The following is a 12,055-nucleotide window of genomic DNA, read 5'->3' as shown; positions in this document are numbered from 1 at the left end:
AGTGAAATTGTGAAATAATAAATGTTACTGCTTTCAGCCCCTACTTTCAGTGTCATTTGTTATATAGCATAGATAACTATACATAGACGATCAGGACCTAATCTTACCCTCAAGGAGCTCACTCTTAGAGGACACTAATTATAACTGAGGAGCACCTGGGTGGTTCAGTGGGTTCAGTGTTGGCCTTTGGCTCGGGTGGTGGTCCCGGGGTCCTGGGATCAGCCCCTCCTTGGGGTCCTAGGTTCCCTGCTCAGTGGGGAGTCTGTTTCTCCCTCTCCCTCTCCCTCTGCTCCTGCTCGTGATCTCTCTCTCTCTCAAATAAATAAAATCATTTTTAAAAATTAATTAAGTTTAATAATAGAATTCAGACAACATCCACTAACTCCATACTATGTGAGGTGGAATGGAGGATACAAGAATGTAGCATTCCTGTATTCCTTCAACAGATACTTATGGAGTTTCTGCCCTGGATTTCCATGTACTATGGAACTGGGAGGACAACAGCAGGTAGATGGGTCCCTACCCTCACTGTGCTCCCAGAGTAGGGGTTAATGTCTGGGGCCTCCATTAATCAATCACACAGAGAATGTATATGAACCCGGAGATGTGTTGGGAAGAAGGGGAAACCATGAGAGAATAAATAACATGGGAGATACAATCAAGACAGGGTGATCAGGGAAGGCCTCTCTGTGGAGGTAACACTTAAGCTAACAAATGAAGAATGAGTAGGATTTTGCAGGCAAAGAAAGGGAGGAAAGAGCATGGTGGGAGGTGGAAAGGCTGTGGGAAAGGTTTGGAGCATAAGAAGGGGGCAGAAGCTGAAGCCTGAAGGGCACAGGTATGTAGGACAAGAGTTGGTACTTGCCCTTAAAGGGGCTCACTGTGGGGTGTGGATGAGGAGGGTCATAGGAAACAGAGTTTGTTTGTTTTTTTTTAAGCTATATTTATTTATTTTGAGAGAGTGAGAATGAGAGAGAAAGAGAGAGAGCACATGAGAGGGAGGAGGGCCAGAGGGAGAAGCAGGCTCCTCGCTGAGCAAGGAGCCCGATGCAGGACTCGATCCTGGGACTCCAGGATCATGACCTGAGCCGAAGGCAGTCGCCTAACCAACTGAGCCATCCCGGTGCCCGGAAACAGAGATGTTTTATGTGTTGAATTGTGTCCCCTCCCAAAAAAAGCTATGTTGGAGTCACAACCCCCAGTACCTCAGAATGTAATCATATGTGGAAGTAGGGTCTTTACAGAGGTAATCACATTAAAATGAGCTGATTAAGACAGGCACTAATCTAACAAGACTGGCATCCTTATTTAAGGGGGAAATTTGGACACAGATCTACACCCAGGGAGCTTGCCATGTGAAAATAAAGGGAGAGATCAGGATGTTGCTTCTACAAGCCAAGGAATGACAAAGTTGCCAGCAAACCACTGGAAGTTAGGGGAAAGCCACGACACTGATACTTCCTCCCAGCCCTCAGCTTTGATTTCAGATTCCTAGCCTCCAGAGCTGTGAGAAAATAAATATCTGTTGTTTAAGCCCCCCAGTTTGTGGTACTTTTTTTATGGCAGCCTTAGCAAACTAATACAGATGTGCAGGTGCCTTGAAACCTGTTACTCTGTATCCAAAGGTAAAAGATCCCCAGTGTGGCTCCTGCAGGCATAATTATTGCTCACTCTCTGGAAGCTCCTGGAAGGCTCCAGCTGAGTCTTGCTCATCTCTGTGCCCTGCATGGCTCCATTAGCACCACAGCAAGGGAAAGAGCTCTGGGCCATGCTTGCTCCGATCCATAATATCTATGCAAGTCACACTGCTTGCACCATGAAAGAAAACGTTGAAAACGATATGGTTTCTGCTCTGAAAAAAATTTCTAAACCAAATGAACACATGACAGTGTAAACTGGTTTGTAATTATTAATTATAGCTGCCATTTATTGCGTATTCACTAAGTGCCAAGCACTTGACATATATCAGTATTCTCCTGCCAGCCACCCTATAAGGCAGCTGTAATTATTCTCATTTACAAGGGAAGAGACCTAGGGCTGGAGAAGTTAAGCAATTTCCCAAAGCCTCACAGAGACTACGTACATAACCAGTGGACTACCCAGCCAACCTGTGTGAGCCAGATGGGCACCCCAGAAAGAGAGGAAGAATCCACAGGGACTGAGGTATCTGAAAAGGCTTCATGAAGGAAGCATCCCAGATCATGGGCTGGATTGAATATGGGAAAAGGAAAGTCGAGGTGCAAGACTTGCTTTTCTACCTCTGAGCCTTTGCCTTTGTTGGTCTCTTTGCCTGGAATGCTCTCCTCTCCTGGCTTTGCACAAACCAGGCTCATTCTCATCCCTCAGGGCTCAGCCCAAATACCACCTTTTCAGAAAGGGCTCTCCTGACCACCCTTTCTAGCCGGTTGTTTTTTCTAAAGATGGTTCCAGCGGTGCCCATACCATAGGATCTTCTGCCCATGACTGCTTTGACCAAGAGCGTACTGTGGAAGGGACTGTCAGCCTCAGGCATGGCACCTACCTGGCCTGGAAGTCAGCCAAGAAAGAAGGGTGACTGGCCTGAGGGGCGCCTGGGTGGCTCAGTCGGTTAAGTGTCTGCCTTCAACTCAGGTCATGATCTCGGGGTCCTGGGATGGAGACCCATGTCGGGCTCCCTGCTCAGCGGGGAAGCCTGCTTCTCCCTCTCCCTCTCCCCCTCCCCCTCCTTGTGCTTTCTCTCTCTCTCTCTCTTAAATAAATAAAATCTTAAAGAAGAAGAAGAAGAAGAAGAAGAAGAAGAAGAAGAAGGGTGATTAGCCTGAAATCAGTGAGCTGTGAAAAGTCTAAGCCACATGGGAGGAAGAGAATCCAAGGAGCATCAGACACCAGATCAGGGAGTGAAGAAGCCATCTGGGAGAGGTGGAGAGATGGATAGATATGAGATCAAGCAATGATGGTAAAATGTTAAGTGTACAGTCTAGGTGGTAAGTAGAGTGTTTGCTGTTCAATCCTTTTGACTTTACATATTTGAATTTTTCACTACAAAAGTTTGGCCAAAAGAGAAACCATCTTGGAGGTGGATTCTCCAGCCCCCGACACTTCAGCTGACACCAACCACATGGAGCAGAGATGAAGCTCCCAGCCCAGCGTTTTCCAAATTCCTGGCCCACAAAATCATGAGCTAAATAAATGAGTACTTTAAGCCACTAATTTTGGAGGTATAGATAACAGAAACTCTCTAAGCAGACCTCTCTTACTTTCTATCACAGCTGCCTGCGCATTTCTTGTATGGCATTACCACAGTCTGCAATTGCCTTGTTTGCTTGCTTATTCATCATCAGTCTCTCCCCCAGTAGAGTGTAACTTCTGTTTCCTTTGCTCACTTCTCCCAGCACCTAGCACACTGCCTGGTCCATGGAGGTATAAGTGAATGTTTGTTGTGTGACTAACTGAGCCCAAGAGATGGAGCCCTCCTGAAGAGTAACGGGAGAGAATACAGAATTCGTGGAGTGGGGGGGAAGCTGGCATTTGTCAGTTGGGCTGCCCAACCTCCATTTGTCAGAATTTCAAGAAACAGGAAGAGGTAGCCCCCTCTCCCACTATGGCAGATGGAAGAGGTAAACACACCCTCACCTCAGTTCCTGCTAGAGCATAGAGGCTGGATGTACTCATGACCCGTCAGAATCCACCCCCCACCCCCTGCCCCACCCAGACTGAATCTGGAGGCAGAAATTCCAGCTGTGAAGGTCAGTCAGAGGCAGTGGTGAGTCCAGAGTTGGGGGCCTTGTTCAGAGCAGGCGGTTCTAGGGGCAGGATGTTAGCCACCTGGCTTTGGGGGGTTCTTGCCTGAGCCCAGTTCTGCAGTGTTCCATCACCCCCTTCTGCCTTAGGTTCAGCTCAGGTGTGAAACCAAGAAGCTAAATAAATGAATGCTAAGTGTGGCAGATCCTGATAAATCCAGGACACGGGACCGAAACAAGGGTCCTCTTTCCTCCAGGTGATCTGGGTATCTTCTATGTGCCAGAAAGGCCTGGGACATGTTTCCCTCAGAGGCAGCAGGGCCCAAACAGCAGTGGAGACTCATCACATCCTGGACTCTTTCTCTGGGCCTCCAGGGGCCTCATAACAGGTAACCAACTTTGATTGCCAAGACCTGTTCTTCTCTTGCTTTCTACAAAGTATGAACTCAGGACTAGATTCCACTCTCAGGTGCCCGAGTCCTGTTCCTGTGCTCTAGGATCTTCCAAGAGCAGGTCTGCTACAAGGAGGAGAGGCTCATATTACAATGCTGGGCTCATTAGAGAGGTCAGCAAAGAGAATTTCCATCAGAAGATAGATGACATGTCAACACCAACCTGGCCTTCCCAGGAAAATCCAAACACTCTCACCTGTTCTTGAGACCCAAGATCTCCCACAGTCTTGAAACCTGAAAAGTTTTATTCAGTAGACATTCATTGAGTGCCAAGTGTATGTCAGGTAGACACTGGGGACAAGATCTTAGGCTCCAGTGGGGGAGAGACATAGAAACAAACTAATACAATAGGATATTTTGAGTTCTACAAAAGAAGAACTAACCCAGGAGAAGCATCGGACTCCGCCTTTGGCATTCATGGAAGGCATCCCAGAGTAGGTGACATTCACTCTCCAGAAGGAGATTACAGCAGAAGCAAAGGTCCAGGCACTTCCAGTTCCCCCCAAGGAGGGAGTCCAGAACTTCTCATCTCTCTGAAATGCCTCAGTCATACAAGCAGCACAAACTTCACATGCATCTAGCATCTGCATGATATTAATTGCCTCCATGTTTATTAAGAGCCCCATTAAACTTGACTCTAACCAACAGCACAGTTGGCTCCCTGGGTTAAATCCACACTAAATATTCAATTACACACAGCACAAGCAGAATCGTATTTGGCAGGGATTAGTTCACTTGTCCTGTAAAGGCACTTTTTCCAGCTGAATAATGATGGTGTCTTTTAATTGTGTGGTATCTTCCTCTTGAGAGACTTTAAGCCAGAACATCTCCTCAGAGAGAGACAGAAACTGGGTGTCATCATCTCCATTTTGTAGTTGGATGAACTCAGTAAAGAGATCTGGCGCTCGCCACAGAAGCTGGAATCCTACTTCTATTTCAGGGCCCAGCTCAAATGCCCCCCTCTCTGAAGATTTTTCAGTTCCCACCTCACAATTTCCCCACAGGACATGACAGTGAAAGAAGGTGAGAGAAACGACAGAGTGCTCTCTATACACAGAGAACCCTGTGAGGGATGCTTGGCCTGTATTCACTCACTCGCTCTCCCCCAGCACACCCAAGGGAGTGTTTCCATTTCACAGCCGAGAAAACTGAGATGGAGAGAAGTTGAGGGATGGGTCTTGGATTGCACAACTAATAAGTATCAGGGGCAGGATTCAAACCCAGGCCTCTGAGCCCATTGTCTTAACCACACACAATCCTGGCCCATTTGATCTTTCGTTCAACAAGTATTTATTGAGCACCTACTCTATACCCATGGCTTGCTAGGAATATAGTACTTGCTAGGGATGCAGTAGTGAGGAAAACATCGTCTGTTCCTGTATAGCAGGGAAGACAATTTTAAAATCCTTCCACAAACAATTAATTGATTACACATCAGTCATCAGGCAATGTTAGCAGAACGTAACTCAACTGGATAAGACACTTTGCAGGGTGAGAAAAGAAATCCGGTGCCTGCATGGCTCCTTCTTTTCTGTAATTCAGGGATCAATCAACTCTTCCTTTTTTTTTTTTTTCTTTTCAGATTCTGTAGCTGAGCGATGCCTACAGATGCCCACAATTGCTTTGGGAATATCCACAAATCACTTCCCTTTCCGAATCACAGCTTTCCCAGCTGTAAAATGGGAATGAAAAGTAACAAACGACTGGAAGCAACCCAAATACCCATCAACAGGGGACTGTTTACATAAATGATGGGACATTTACACCATGAAATATACAGCTATTAAGAAGCATGAGACAACTGGAAATGCTAGAGATGGATCACTAAGACATCACTGAGTGAAAGAACAAGGTACAGGATGGTGGATTTGGAATGCTGCCAATTGTGTAAATAAAAAAGGAGATGAAGGAACATGCTTATTTGTGCATGGGCTATCCCAGCAAAGATGCACAAGAAACAGGTAATGGGACGCGCTCCCCCCTCTACCCGCCGGGCAGGGGACCTGGACACCACGGGTTATGGGGAGACTTCCTCTTAATGTGCACCATTTTTATCTTTTGAATTCTGCACTCTGCATGTAACTTCTCGAAAGCTAAATTAATCAATTTAAAAAAAATCAATACAACATTTCTTAAAAGATTTTATTTATTCATTTGAGACACAGAGATACAGAGAGAGAGAGAGAGCATGAGCAGGGGGAAAGGCAGTGAGAGAGGGAGAAGCAGGCTCCCCACTGAGCAGGGAGCCCGATGTGGGGCTCGATCTCAGGACCCTGGGATCATGACCTGAGCTGAAGGCAGACACTTACCCATCTGAGCCACCCAGGCGCCCCTCAATACAACATTTTGATGGGAACGCAAACGCAGTCAAATAGCCCTGCTCACATCCGCCCACCTTGCGGTGCTATTGTCAGTGTCAAAGCCAAGGTCAGATTTGGCAGCCCTTGAAAGATCTAAAACAATTAGAACACATGTTGCTCCTAATGAGACCAGGTAGGAATAAGGGCCAAACAGAGAAGCAAAGAGGAGAATGAAGGAGGAAAAGAGGAGAGAAACAAAGAGGCCATGCCTAAAGAGAATGACCCCAGCAGAGAGAAACTCACAATTACTCTAGTGCCACTGAGACCCCAAGGCAGTCGTGCTACCTGCTTCTTTCTAGCTAGCTGCCAGGTTGCCATGGTAATGTAATAGCCTGTGAAAAGCTTATTTATGATTCTGAAAACATTAAAAAAAAAACCACACACACAGCAGGCTGCAGATAGGCAGCAAGGAGCAGCGAAGGGTCCTGTGTGAAAGGAGGCATCAGGGTGACCTTCCCGGGGCTTGAGGTCCCCCCTTGAAAACTGGCGGGGTTGGCCTAGAGCTGAGGGTTGCAAACTGGAGCATGCATCCAAATCACCTGGCGGGCTAGTTAAAACACAGATTGCTGTGCCCATCCCCAGAGATTCTAATTCAATAGGTCTGGGGTAGGGCATTTCTAACAAGTTCCCAGGACGTGTGAATACTGTGGTTTGGGGACCATACTTACAGAACCACTGTCCTAAAAGATCTCTGAAGACCTTTCCAGGGGCGCCTGGGTGGCTCAGTTGGTTAAGCGTCTGCCTTCAGCTCAGGTCATGATCCCAGGGTCCTGGGATCGAGCCCCACATTGGGCTCCCTGCTCAGTGGGGAGTCTGCTTCTCCCTCTGCTCCTACCCCTGCTTGTGCTTTCTCTATATATATCAAATAATTAAAATAAAATCTTAAAAAAAAAAGACCTCTCCACCTCAGGATTCCAGGAGCTATGGGCTCCAGCTCCTGCTTGCCCTGAGCACATCCGTCCCCTCCATCGGGTCCTCGGTTAACTAAGCGGCTACAACATCCCAAAGGATGGCCCAACACAGGTTGCAAGGTAGCTCAAAGCACCTAGTGGGCAAGAGCTTACAGGGCAGATTCCAAGGCAGAGGCCAACACCTCATACAAACAATTGCATGGAAAGATTGGCTGGCATTCCAGCTGTCTTTGCCAGAATTCTCTCGTGGGGCTAATTAACTGGGTGCGATAGCCAACAGGTGCTGCTGGGCCAGAGGAAAGGCAGCTGCCACTCAAGACAGAGGCTGAGTAAGGGCCAGGGCTGGTTGGAGAGGATTTGAAAATGACAGCAGCCAAATCTCCAGGGCACTATAATTTACCACAGTGGGATTCTGATTCCCCACAGAAATGGAGACAGGAAGACAAATCCAAACACCCAACCCCATCCAATACCCAGAGCATGCTGAGCAAGAAAGCTCATGGCTAGGAAAGAAGGCAGCATTGACAAGTCCTTCCCACTTCAGGATTTCTTATACATTCAACAAATATTTGTAGAGCACCAACAATGCGCCAGACACTATGCTAGGTGACCCACACACGGGCGGTGAGCCAGAGTAGCCCCTGACCTCATGGAGTCTACAGGTAAGTGAAAAGAGACAGACATTACTCAAAGAATCATCTGATTTAATTGTGCTGTGGTTGTGTAAGTGAATGATCTTGTTCTTAGGAAATAATCCTTAAATATTTAGCGGTAAAGGGCAAGATGTCTCAGCTTTTCCTCAAGTTGTTAAAAAATAACAATCATATATATAATATATGAGCTATACATGTAGTTTGTATATATAACCTATATAATCTATCATACGCACAGAGAAAGAGAGAAAATAATAAAGCAAATGTGACAAAATGTTAACAATTGTTGACTCTGGACCAAGAGTATATGGGAGTTCTTTGTATTACTCCTGCAACTTTTCTGAAAGCATGAAGTTATTTCAAGAAATTTTAAAAAGGATCACAAAACTATTTGGAAATTGTACCAGTGATGAGTGCTATTGTTTTTTTTTTTTTTTTTTTTAAGTACATAATGGTGGGGGCGCCTGAGTGGCTCAGTCTTTTGGGCATCTAGATGCCTTCGGCTCCGGTCATGATCTCGGGGTCCTGGGATCGAGCCCTGATTCGGGCTCCCTGCTCAGCAGGGAGCGCGCTTCTTCCTCTCCCTCTGAGGTCTTTCTTGCTCTCACTCTCTCAAATAAATCAATCTTAAAAAAAACAAATCTCTCAAAAATCTTTAAAATATATATATAAAGTACATAATCATGTAAGGACCTAAAAATGGAGTGGTTTGTCTTAGGTAGGGAGGTCAAGGAGGGCTTCATGAAAGCGTCAGGTTTGAGCTGCAGTCTGAGCAGAAGTTGACCAGGAGAAGAGAGCCGCCTTCCAGGCAGAGGACAGTGCTCCGGCAGGAAGCCTGTCATGGGAAAGAGAGAGCACCCTGGAGGAACGGAGAAAATGGGACGCAGCCCGCTGGAGCGGAGCGCTGCCGCACCCTCTCCTTCCCAGCACTGGCTCACGCTGGTGAGGAGCTGGGGCGGGAGGAAGGGGACAGCCTTTCAGAAAAGGGGCTGCTCTTCTGGCCCAGGGAGGACCCCTCCCCTACCCATTTGGTTTATGTTCCTGTGAGTCTTCCTCTGGCTCCCCTCCAACCCCGGCTCCCCAGGCCAAGGCCCAGAATGCCAGTAACATGTGGCTCCATGATCTGACAGCTTCTCACCACCGCTTGCCTTCAGCGCCATCTCGGCCCCCAATCCCTGGTTGCCATTCATCAGCCCCTTTACCTGCCATAGAAAGAACACTGGGCTGTCCCTTAAACTTATTTCTACCATTTGCTTCTTGGGCCTCAGGCACCTGGCTCCATCTGCGGATGGCTCTGTATGGTTTCCATCTGTGCTTTACCCACCACTGGTTTCTGGAGAGCGCCCATGGAGCCACCTCTAGGATTTCCTTCCGGGGGGGGGTCAACCAATTGCAGCCCTGGGTGACTGGGAAGCACAGACCTGCATAATAAACGCGGGATGTCTCCATGGCATTGTTCAACTAAGTCATCCAAGCGTTTTGCTGCTACCGGGTAACATCACCCCAAATCCCAAACCCCAGGAGATGAGGGACATTTCATTAGGAGTTCGTTGGGTCAGAGAATTCAGAACTTGAAGGGAATGTTGAGATCTTGTGGTCTCACACCCTCACGTTCGGTGCAGAGCAGCTCAGAGAAGTGAAATAACTTGTCCAAGGTCACAGAGCAACTTTGTAGAGGAGCTAAACCCGGAATCCAGGTTTCCTGATGCCAAGCAGAAGGGCAGAGTCCAGTTAGTAAGCCAGTTAATAAACAATCTACAGGGCCTCCCAGGAGGCTAGCATTCTGAACCCAGCCGAGGAGTGGTCCTTAGTTCCGAAGCGAGTAGTCAGGAGAGCCTTGGTGGGAAGCGAACCCCAGAACTCTGTCTTGTTGCATTTAGCAACTACTCGTTGTGTTATTTTTAATCTGTTTGGTTTCACTTTAGACCCGGTTCCTATTTCACATTTATGACTAAAGGCCTTTGGGCGAGGAAAGGGGAAGTCAGAAAGCAGATTCTTTTCTTTTGTACTCTGCAAATCTTTCCAGACTTCCCCCCCCCCCTTTATAACATTTCCTTCCCAGGGCCCTGACAAGCTTCTCAAATCTGCATTTCCAATCCCTTGTTCGCCTTCTCTGTAATTATCTTGGGAAAATTTAAATTCCTTATCATGGCTTTGTGACAATACCAGCTCAAGATAAGCAAGCCAGGCTTCTGTTCTGAGGTCTTGTCAAATTGCCCTCAGTAGGTTCACTTAATAGGAATTATTGTTAGTTTTTTTTTTAAGTGTGATAATGGTATTGTGACTATGTTCAAGAAAGAGCCCTTATCTTTTTGAGATTACATACTTAAATATTTATGGGGGCAATGATAAGAGGTCTAGGATTTGCTTCAAAATATGCTAGTGGGGAAAGGTAAAGAAAAATACAGCGCCCTTAATATACTGTTTCCTACCACCTTTCTCTTGCAAGTTCTTTTTGCTGCGTCTTTCCCACCCTCCCACCCCCAATCTATGAATCCATTTATTTTGTCTCCAGGGATGTGCTTTTCTTCCTGGAGTCTCAGCAGAGAATACAGTATGGATGCTGGAGCCAAAGAGCCTTAGGTTCAAGGGCGCCTGGGTGGCTCAGTCGGTTAAGCGTCTGCCTTCGGCTCAGGTCATGGTCCTGGGATCGAGCCCCGCACTGGGCTCCTTGCTCAGCGGGGAGACTGCTTCTCCCTCTGCCCCTCCCCCCCAACTCGTGGTCTCTCTCTTTCTCGCTCTCAAAAATAAATAAAACCTTAAAAAAAAAAAAAAAACCAAAGAGGTTCAGGTTCAAAGTCCTGAGGCTCCACCCTGATGAGCACAGTGACCAAAGACAAGACATTTATGGGTCTCAGTCCTGGTTTCCCCATCCACAACACGGAAGTCGTAAATTGCCAACAGTGTCGTTTTCTCTTTTTTTAGAATTCTTATTTATTTGACAGAGAGAGACACAGCGAGAGAGGGAACACAAGCAGGGGGAGTGGGAGAGGGAGAAGCAGGCTTCCCGCTGAGCAGGGAGCCCAATGCAGGGCTCGATCCCAGGACCCTGAGATCATGACCTGAGCCGAAGGCAGATGCTTAACGACTGAGCCACCCAGGCGCCCCAACAGTGTCGTTTTCTAATTATTTTCTTGACCCCTGTTTCTGCTTCTGCGGCCACCTGCCCTGAAGCGTGCATCTCTCTAAGATCCCACCCATGCTCCACAACTTTGACTACCTCCTCCTCACTGGCCCCTGGCCCAGCTCCAAGCTCCAGCCTGTCACCTGCTTCCTTCTGGAGGTCCCTGGAGTCCTAAAACCTCACCGCATATAAATCAGAGCTCATTGCTCCTCCCCACAACCAGCTCCCCCAGAGTAGCCAGCCACCCCTCAGGCCCGCAGCGAGAAACAGCAGCTCATTCTCAACATCTCCCCCTCCTTCACCTCCTTTGTCCTTTCTGCCCCAGGCCCAGTGGTTCCATCTTCCAGAGCCCTCTCAAATCCAGCCCCATGAGCTCCCCACCACCTCCTTGGTGGGTCTTGGCTCAGGCCCTCAGAACTACAGGCCTGGACAGCTGTAAAAGCTTCCTAGCCAGGCTCCCTCCCTGTGGTCACTCAGCTTTTCAGTACCCTCTCCGGGCTGCTGGCTTGAAAGCCTCCCATGGGGCTCTCTCCACTGAGAAGAGAAAAGGCCCACATTCCTAAGCATGGCATTTGACACCCTGCACAGCTGGGCCTTCACACATGGTTCCAGAATCATTTTCTGTATTTCCTGCCAATGAAGCTGTAGCCTGGGTTTCTCAGACTGTGGTCTGTCACACCTGCATCAGAATCACCTGGCGCCTTGGCTAAACATGCAGAATCCGTGGGGCCCCTGGGTGGCTCAGTCACTTAAGTGTCCTACTCTTGATCTCGGCTCAGGTCTTGAGCTCATGGTCGTGAATTCGAGCCCCGCGTTGGGCTCCGTGCTGGGTGTGC

This window comes from Eumetopias jubatus, unplaced genomic scaffold, assembly GCF_037043125.1.
Source record: "Eumetopias jubatus isolate StellerSeaLion01/CBP00866 unplaced genomic scaffold, mEumJub1_p1.0 scaffold_9, whole genome shotgun sequence".
Classification (NCBI taxonomy): Eukaryota; Metazoa; Chordata; class Mammalia; order Carnivora; family Otariidae; genus Eumetopias; species Eumetopias jubatus.
This window is presented reverse-complemented; position numbering follows the sequence as displayed.